Genomic DNA, 8,408 nt, shown 5'->3' on the forward strand with positions numbered 1-8,408 from the left:
TGATGCATGACGAGCAGACATGACAAGTTACCTGCATAAGCATGGGTGTAAATTAGGGGGAGTATGGAAGGCTTGTAACCCCCCCAGTAATCATTACCGGCCAGAACAACCCCCCTCTCCCCCCCCCAAATAATCATGTTAAATCCAAAGTTACGCCTTTGTTTTGTGCATAACTCATTTGAGGTTTAAGCCATATCCTGTAAGGCCTTGGGTGGTAGGACTTGTTTTATATATGTATGTTCAGCATGCCTGAAGACATAAAACAGGAAATAAGTTCACAACCAGCTCAGGTCACGACTCCCCGAATTCAAAATAGATTTCTAGCGTTATAATATTCAAGTCTGGTCTTGATCTCAATTGTGAGGGAGTGTCAGTTACGGCACTATGGCCATGTGGCGCGTTTCCTTGAGGGTGATTCGGCTCGCAGGATCCTTATTACTGAGGACCCGAGCAGCTGAACCAGGCCAAGGGGACGCCCACATAACACCTGGCTGTGGCAGATAGACGGCCATTTCCAGAGAGCGGGACTGAACTGCGTGTCGACCTGGGGGGGTTCACCAACCGGGATGCCGAGGTGTTTTGTATTGTTTTTGGGTGGGAGGGGTGCAAAAATGCACTGTGTTTGTTTCTGCTTTAGACTGTATGTGTTTGAAGGGTGATCTTAAGTCTAATTAAATTCATGGTCTTGAAAACGGATTTGTTTTTTAGGTCTTGGCCAGGACTCACCTCCTATAAAGACTCAAAAAATCCGAAAGTTTTGATCTTGACTCAGACTCAACCCTTTAAGGTCTTGGTCTTGATTCAGACTCGATATAGGTGGTCTTCATCTGACATATGTTACTTTGACTTTCTGGAATTTATTACATTGTTGTATTTGATAATGTACAAAGCATTAAATTTACCCCTATAAGAATTGCATTTATGCTTTCATTTCTTTCCCTGACATTCTGCTGAATTAAAAATAGTGAACCTGTCAGATCAGAAGAGTCTTAATGTTATACTGATTTTTCATATTCTCTTCACTCACTTATTACTTGACTTGCTTTAAATTGTATTTTTATCTTTATGACAAACGTAAGTTTTCTCTGATATTATTTTCACATTCACTTTTTCAGTGTAGACTATACAGGAATATCTAAATACACAATTCATTCAAATCATTCTGTTGTTTGAAATAAAGTTCAAGAAAAAAATGTTCAAGTTCATGTAAACACAACATCACCTCCTCTCCTTCATCCTGCTTTTTTCAGCAGCCCCTACAATAGCATGAAAAATCATCCAGTCTAAGTATCCATCTCTATCATGAGCAGGATCTTGGAGTGTAAACTGATCCTACAACACAGCCATGAATCGGTTCTGTGGCCATGCTGAAGCCTGAGGAGAAGCCACAGTAGGTCCGAGCCTGGTGATGTTGTCCCTCCTGGTCGTTTTTGCAGGACTTCATAAGTTAAAGCTACTTGGATCTGGAGCAGAGTAATATGAAAGTGTGGATAGAAGGAAGTAAGGCAGCGTAGAAAGTCGTGGCCACGTCGGAAGGAAGGGAAGGAGTGAATAATCCAAGGAAAAGCCATAAGGGACTTTACTGCAGACACCAAACATGTAACAGTAGTCCTCTCATGTGGTCCAATGGGGAGAATCAACACAGACCACAACAATGACACCTGGGAAGCATGGTAAGGGTAGGCGCACACAGCTCTGAAGACCACTCTATATTTTTTTTCAATCTGCATTTTTAAATCCTGGTTTAATCCTGGTCCTGCTGGCAAAAGGCAACACTGTGAGACAGGCTGCTTCCAGGCTCAAAGTTTCTAAGAGAACAGTACACAAGAATAAGGTGAAGCAGGAGACACTGGGAATGAGCCAGGGGGAGAAGCAACTTTCTAATGCCAGAGATGACCATCAACTTATCCGGCAGTGCCTCATAAATCTGAGAATGACCTCAAGTGACCTTCAAAAACAATGGGAAACATTAAGTGTGAAGTGGACTGCTAGGACAATTCATAGCAGGCCCCTAGAAACAGGACCGAAGCAAGGAAGTAGCCCTTCATCAATGAAAAGCAGGGAAGAATCAGACTCGAGTTTGCAAAAAATGTATATTTTACACAGGCACATACTCATTAACTGAAAAATGAGTGAAACTGAAAATTTTGCTGTGGTCTCTTAATTTTTTCCAGAGCTGTGTATGAACATTAGGGCTGGGGATGATAAGGTAATTATAGGATGGCCAGTGACCTCTGCTGGCCAAACAGGGACATAACGGGCTGACAAGGCAAGCCCAGACAGGTGTGGCTCTATAAGCTCTGCTGTGGTCATTCTCCTTAGCCTGTAGTACTTTGAGAGTATGCACTATGAAGCTGTAGTCCTTTGAGAGTATGCACTATGAAGCTGTAGTACTTTGAGAGCATGCACTAAGAAACTGTAGTACTTTGAGAGTATGCACTATGAAGCTGTAGTACTTTGAGAGTATGCACTAAGAAGCTGTAATACTTTGAGAGTATGCACTAAGAAGCTGTAGTACTTTGAGAGTATGCACTAAGAAACTGTAGTACTTTGAGAGTATGCACTATGAAGCTGTAGACCTTTGCGAACTTTGGAGCAGTCTCATTTGAGGGATCATTATCAGCGACAACTTCCTGAAGGATGCTGTGAAATGCAAAATTCGGAGGTGCGTCGTCTCAGTTTATCTCGAGTAATATTGCATAACGACCAAGTGGGTTTTCTTTTCTTTTCCCACTTAATCAAAACGGCATCTACATGAAGCTTCCCCAGGATTTCTCTGTGTAGTTGCACCAGAATCATGGGTCCATGTGTTTCCAAGGGCTGATTGTCAGCCAGTGTCAGTGCAGCTCTATCCTGCCAAAAGGACATAAGTTCTTTGAGCACAGATGTTTCTCCAGACAGCTGTATAGACTGTGGTGTTTTGATGCCATACAGGTTTCCTGTATGTTCTAAACCAGTCTCCTTTGCCAGCAGCAATGACACAGTAGCATCAACAGAGAATTTTCTTTTTTTTTATTCACAGATTGGTGCATTATAACTCTCCACTAGGTGGTGCCTGTTACTGTTTGATAGACACATGGGTTTAATCTGCATAAATAAAACATCACTCCCCCAATCATACAACCCAAAACAAACACTCTTTTCATGTCATCTCCACTTTTAAGCTAGAAATGCCATTTTTGTACCACACATACAACTTCAAATAATTAACATTATGAGAAATATTTATCCTTTACTGTTTCCTTTGTGAAATTTGCTGAACAATTAAACTATGCACATAGAACATAACAACACAAGTGTTTCTCACTACTTTGAAGACCTACTCTTTTCAGTGATCTCACAACCCGACCCAGTGTGATTTGTCATGTAGCTGGTAAAGAGGAGTTTCTGCCTCAGTCTGGCATGTTTGGTTTGACACACTGTCACATGACCCTGGTGCTGTGGGGTTCCATTCTGCTGTCTTTGGCTTAGTCTATGGTTTCCTCTGAGGAGTCCCTCAATGTTGAATGGCATCTCTTAAGAAGCATCACAAGGAAAGGAAAGGACATCCCAGATACAGCTTTCAGGAAGGGCTAAAGGCATTTGTTGGAATCACAAAACAGCATAAGCAGAAAAAGGACCATGTAGGATGAGAACAGGAGAAAGAGGGAGACTAGGCACAGGACACACTAACTATTACTAAGGAGAATGGAGCAGCACTATCAACGAGGCCAACATTAACGACTACAATGACAGGACGAAATGGTAAGGCAGAAATATATATACAGTATATCCAGATATATCTTTGACATTTATGTGAAATATATTTTAGACATACTGTACATTTAAACATTAATTGGCCACTCCACTTCTTGTCATGATTTGCCTCCGCCTGCCCGTCCTGTTCCTGTTTGGCCAGCAGATGTCGCCACAGGCCATCATGTGTTTTGCTCTCGTTTTAAATTCCACCAGCTATTTTTTCGATTACGTGGGATTAGTCAATGGTTATGGTCCCCATCTGTCCCTCGTGTAAGCCTTGTTATGTGGGTATATATGTTCCTGCTTGTCTCTTAGTCCAATCAGATGAGAAACTGCCAATAAAGTTCTACCTGGAACATTTTATTTTGCTGTATCCAGCAGTACTGGTTCCCAGAATAAACTGGGAAGCATAAATTAACTCTGTAATATAAACATTAAATCAATATTCAGAGAGTCATGACCTAGACTGTTTTACATTTCATCTGATTTTTCTTCTTGCATGATGAATCGATCATGTCCCACACTCCAGGGTGTATACAGGATGCACCTTAAACCAAGCAACTTATACATGCTACTTGCTAACAGAAATTTATGTTGTACTAAGAAATCTAAATGAGCATCATCTGATAGATGTATAACATTTCCATGCATTTATTTGTTTAGCATCGTACCATGTTGATGTGAGAGGGATATAGGGCTCTCAAAGGATCAAACAGGCACGCTTAGGTTCACTCAAAAACACTTTAATAAGAAATACAAAATAACTTTGCATTAAAATCAATACCAAGATATTGTATCAAAAACAATGCAAAATAACCTTGTACTACAAGTGATATCAAATAGTATTATATATCATAGCTAATAGGCCTAATAATAGGTGCAAAGATACAAATGATTATATATAGAGAAAAGAAGCAACAGAACATAGAAAATGCAAATTATTATCAGAAGCGGTGATAATAACTCCAAATAATCAATGAAATGAACAAGTAGCTGCAAAGCTATTCACACTCGGACGTGCCATCATCACCCTCCTTCACTCTTAGACTGGGGAGCCTGTTTCAGTCCTGGCAGGAAACCAACACGTGAGTCCCGAGAAAGTGCCGGGCGATGCGCACTCTATCCCACGGCTGAGCTCCAGTCAATACTGAGTTTTCCCCCCTCCCTTTATACTGAATTGGGTGCTGCGTGTTGGCAGGAGACGAGCTGGCCAGGCTCACCCCTCCCCTTAGGCAATGCGTTCTCCAATTCCCACTTCCATACAGGTAATGCTGCTTGCTCAATGCCTCCCCAACCCTCCTAAACAAGATAAGGTCCTGTGTTTCCTAAACACAAGATAAGTGTCCCGCATACCGATCCTCCCTCTTCCTTGAGGACAAGATAAGCATCTCACATGTCAATCCTAGGTACAACATATGGGGCCACTTATTCTCCTCTTCAGGAAGAAGCCCTTATAAAAACAAAGTAAGCAATTTATCAACAGCATAAGCATCCTGTAAATCAGAAATAACAGGACGAGGGTCTTTAAACAGGATAAGATTTTTTACGACTAGGGAAGCATCCTGGCCCCTTTTATAAGGAACAAGTTATTAATGACAAACAAGTTATACAAGTAATCAGTAAAAAACACGTTTATACAGTTCAACCTTGGCACAATAATATTATGGGTGAATCATGGACGACGTAATCATCCGTGAGTTCATCCTAATACACATGTTCATGCACAGTACTAAGTAACTGGAAAGCAAAGAGGACAGGCAATGATAAGCTGGGTCAGAATTAACCAAAAATGTTACTTCATTCTCCTTGGATCATTTCAGTTTCTTCTTGTAGAGGTTCTCTCATTAGCAGTGTGTTGCCACTTGGCTCGTCAATTTCTCCCCGCATAAGTTCAATGGTGTGTTGTTTGGTTGATGCTTCTTGATGGTATTTCACTTTCACTGGCTCCATGCGTGTAAGAGTAACTCTTTGCACTGTTGCATCGGACTGGGAGTTCTCATCATCATTCTTATAGAAGAATGCTCCCAGCGAAATGGCAAGAAAAAAGACAAAGGCTGCAATCTGAGTCAAAAAACAAGAAAAAAAACACACCAATAAGATATTCTTACTCATAGCTGACAGCAGCATGACATACAAGAATATTAAAAATGCCAGAGAATTGTGTTTACATGCAGAGAGCTACAGGCATCATTACCTCTAAGGTACTAACTTTTAAGTGCAGTTCTTACCTGAGACCATATGTATCCTACTTTAGTGAAATTCAGCTTTTCTTCATTTGATGTTTTATTTGTATCATGTGGTTTGCACCACTTTTGCACAGAATTAGTGTCCATGGGCAAATATTCTCCATCCCAGTAAGTGAATAAACATGAAAGATATTTTCCATCTAACAGCAGCACAGTTATCCATGTGCATCCTGGGAAAATGGTTTTCATAATCCAGTATTTTATGGGTCGCTGGTTGGGTTCTATAAAAAGAAAGATTAAAGATAAGCAGGGAAAGAAAAATAATAGGAAAGAAAAAAATGCATTCAGTTTGAAATTGCAGGGACACAAAAATTCTGTTTCCAGGAACCTCTCCAGTATCAAGAGGCTAGCAGATAAAATTAAATTTTTTTTTAAATCTTCGCTAGCAGAAATAAGCGGCGAAAACAAATTTGATGCCATTGTAAATACCACACAAAGAATGTGTGCTTAGCAGTGGTGTAGCCATAAATGTATAAATGGGTGGACTTTTGTGAAATGGGTGGAGTTTTCTACTCTTAAATTTCATTGTGAATAGTTTCACCCCCTTTCCTACATCTATTTTTAATTACTTTATTCATTTACAAAACCTCAAAAATCCAATAGAACAGTATGATTCAGACTTTAGTTCACAACAGTTCATTTTTAGCAATGCAAGGAAATTACCACCAATAATTTATTCAATTATACATTGGTTTGTGTGTGTGTGTGTGTGTGTGTGCGCACGAGAGAGAGATAGTGTCAGTTGTCGGCAGGGAGGCGAGCAGGAAAGCAGCAGAGCAAGCCGTACTCACGGGTAATCAGGGGTTTATTAGGCAAGAGACGAACAAGCAGAGACATCCACGGACACTACAATGACGGATCTGGGGAAGACAGACTGAGACTCGGACTAAATACAAAAGACTATCCAGAAATAACAGGACACAGGTGATCACAAACAGGAATTGACACGAGGTAATGAGGGGGCGTGGCACACACAAGGATCGTACGGAGCCGGGCGTGACAGAACCCCCCCCCAAAGGCGCGCACACCGGGCGTGCCCGAGGGGAGGCGACGGACGAGACGAGGCCGGGGAACAGGACCTGGAAGACAAAAGCAAAACATTAACGAGACACCGGAAACAGGACAGAGACACAGAACAGGAACAAGGACCAACAGAAAGACAGGACCTGACAAAGAACAGGAAAGGCAGACAGGCAAACAGAGAAGGGAGACACAACAGGAACACCCACAGGCGACATGAAGGGGCCAGGAGTGAACAGAAGAGGAACAGAAGGATAAGGAGCAGAGACAGGAGGGACAAAGGGACGAGGAGGGAACAGAGGAGACAGAGGGCGGAGGAGCAGAGACAGGAGGCAGAAAGGGAAAGGGAGGAGGAATAAGGGGCGCCCGAAGGACCCCAGACGGGCGACGGGCAGCGGCCGGAGGGGCCGCAGGCGAGAGGGAGAAGGGAGCAGGAGGGAACCACACAGGGGCCGAGGGAACGGGACGAGGGAGAGATGGAGGGGACACGGAGGGAGCAGGAGGGAACACCAGCGAAGGCGGGCAGGAGGGGGAAGCCGCGGCAGGCGACGGCGCAGCCGGAGCCGGCGAAGGCGCCGTCCGACGCCCTGCCGAAGCAGGGGGGCCCGGAGGCGACCGACATGGAGCCGGAGGCGATGCCGAGGACCGGCACCAAGGCACCGGGGGGGGGGGACCCGGAGGGGACCGCCGACCCAGAGCCGGAGGACCCGCAGGCAGCCACCGAGCGACAGCCAGGGGCCGAACAGGCGAGCCAGGGGGCAGGGCGGGCGGGACCCGGGCCCGACGCCTGTGTCCCCGTCCCTTGCGGGACACTGAAAGGTGGGGTCCCAGGGGGCGTCGGCCTTGTCGGGGCAAGGGGCGAAGGAGTCATTAGGGCTGGGGGAACTAGAGGCAGGGCGTCTGGTGAGGCAGCAGGCGTGGCCACAGGCGGTGCAGCCGGAGCCGCGGGCGTGGCCGCAGGCGGTGGAGCCGCGGGCGTGGCCGCAGGCGGTGGAGCCGCGAGCGTGGCCGCAGGCGGTGGAGCCGGAGCCGCGAGCTGGATGGGAGAGCCGGGCTGGACCGGAGAGCCGGGCTAGACGGGCTGGACGGGAGAGGCGGCCTCAGGCAGGGCTGCGGGCTGGACGGGAGAGGCGGCCTCAGGCAGGGCCGCGGGCGTGTGGCCAGCAGGGGGCACCTCGGCGGGCGCCGTCATTACTTGGCCAGCAGGGGGCGCCTCGGCAGGCACCTTGGGCGTGTGGCCCTGTCTGCGGGGAGAATGTCGACCTTGTTGAGAGATTTGCCTACCTCAGCAGTGACATTCATGTTTCTGGTGATTCTTCCTATGAAGTCAGCAGATGGATTGGAAGAGCATGGGGGGGTCATGAGATCGCTGGAAAGGGGTGTGTGGTGCTCCCGATATCTTTG

At 45.4% G+C, this 8,408-nt stretch overlaps 1 long non-coding RNA gene across 1 annotated transcript; it reads right to left on the reverse strand.

The window, feature by feature from the left end:
- Positions 1 to 4,471: 4,471 nt before the first annotated feature.
- Positions 4,472 to 7,501, reverse strand: LOC111849716 (uncharacterized). The gene is made up of 3 exons (XR_002839620.2): positions 6,776 to 7,501; positions 5,967 to 6,205; positions 4,472 to 5,799 (listed from the first exon to the last, which is right to left on the reverse strand). It is a non-coding gene; the product is annotated as an uncharacterized lncRNA (long non-coding RNA).
- Between the last annotated feature and the right edge of the window lie 907 nt (positions 7,502 to 8,408).

The sequence above is a fragment of the Paramormyrops kingsleyae genome, chromosome 13 (assembly GCF_048594095.1).
Source record: "Paramormyrops kingsleyae isolate MSU_618 chromosome 13, PKINGS_0.4, whole genome shotgun sequence".
Lineage (NCBI taxonomy): Eukaryota > Metazoa > Chordata > Actinopteri > Osteoglossiformes > Mormyridae > Paramormyrops > Paramormyrops kingsleyae.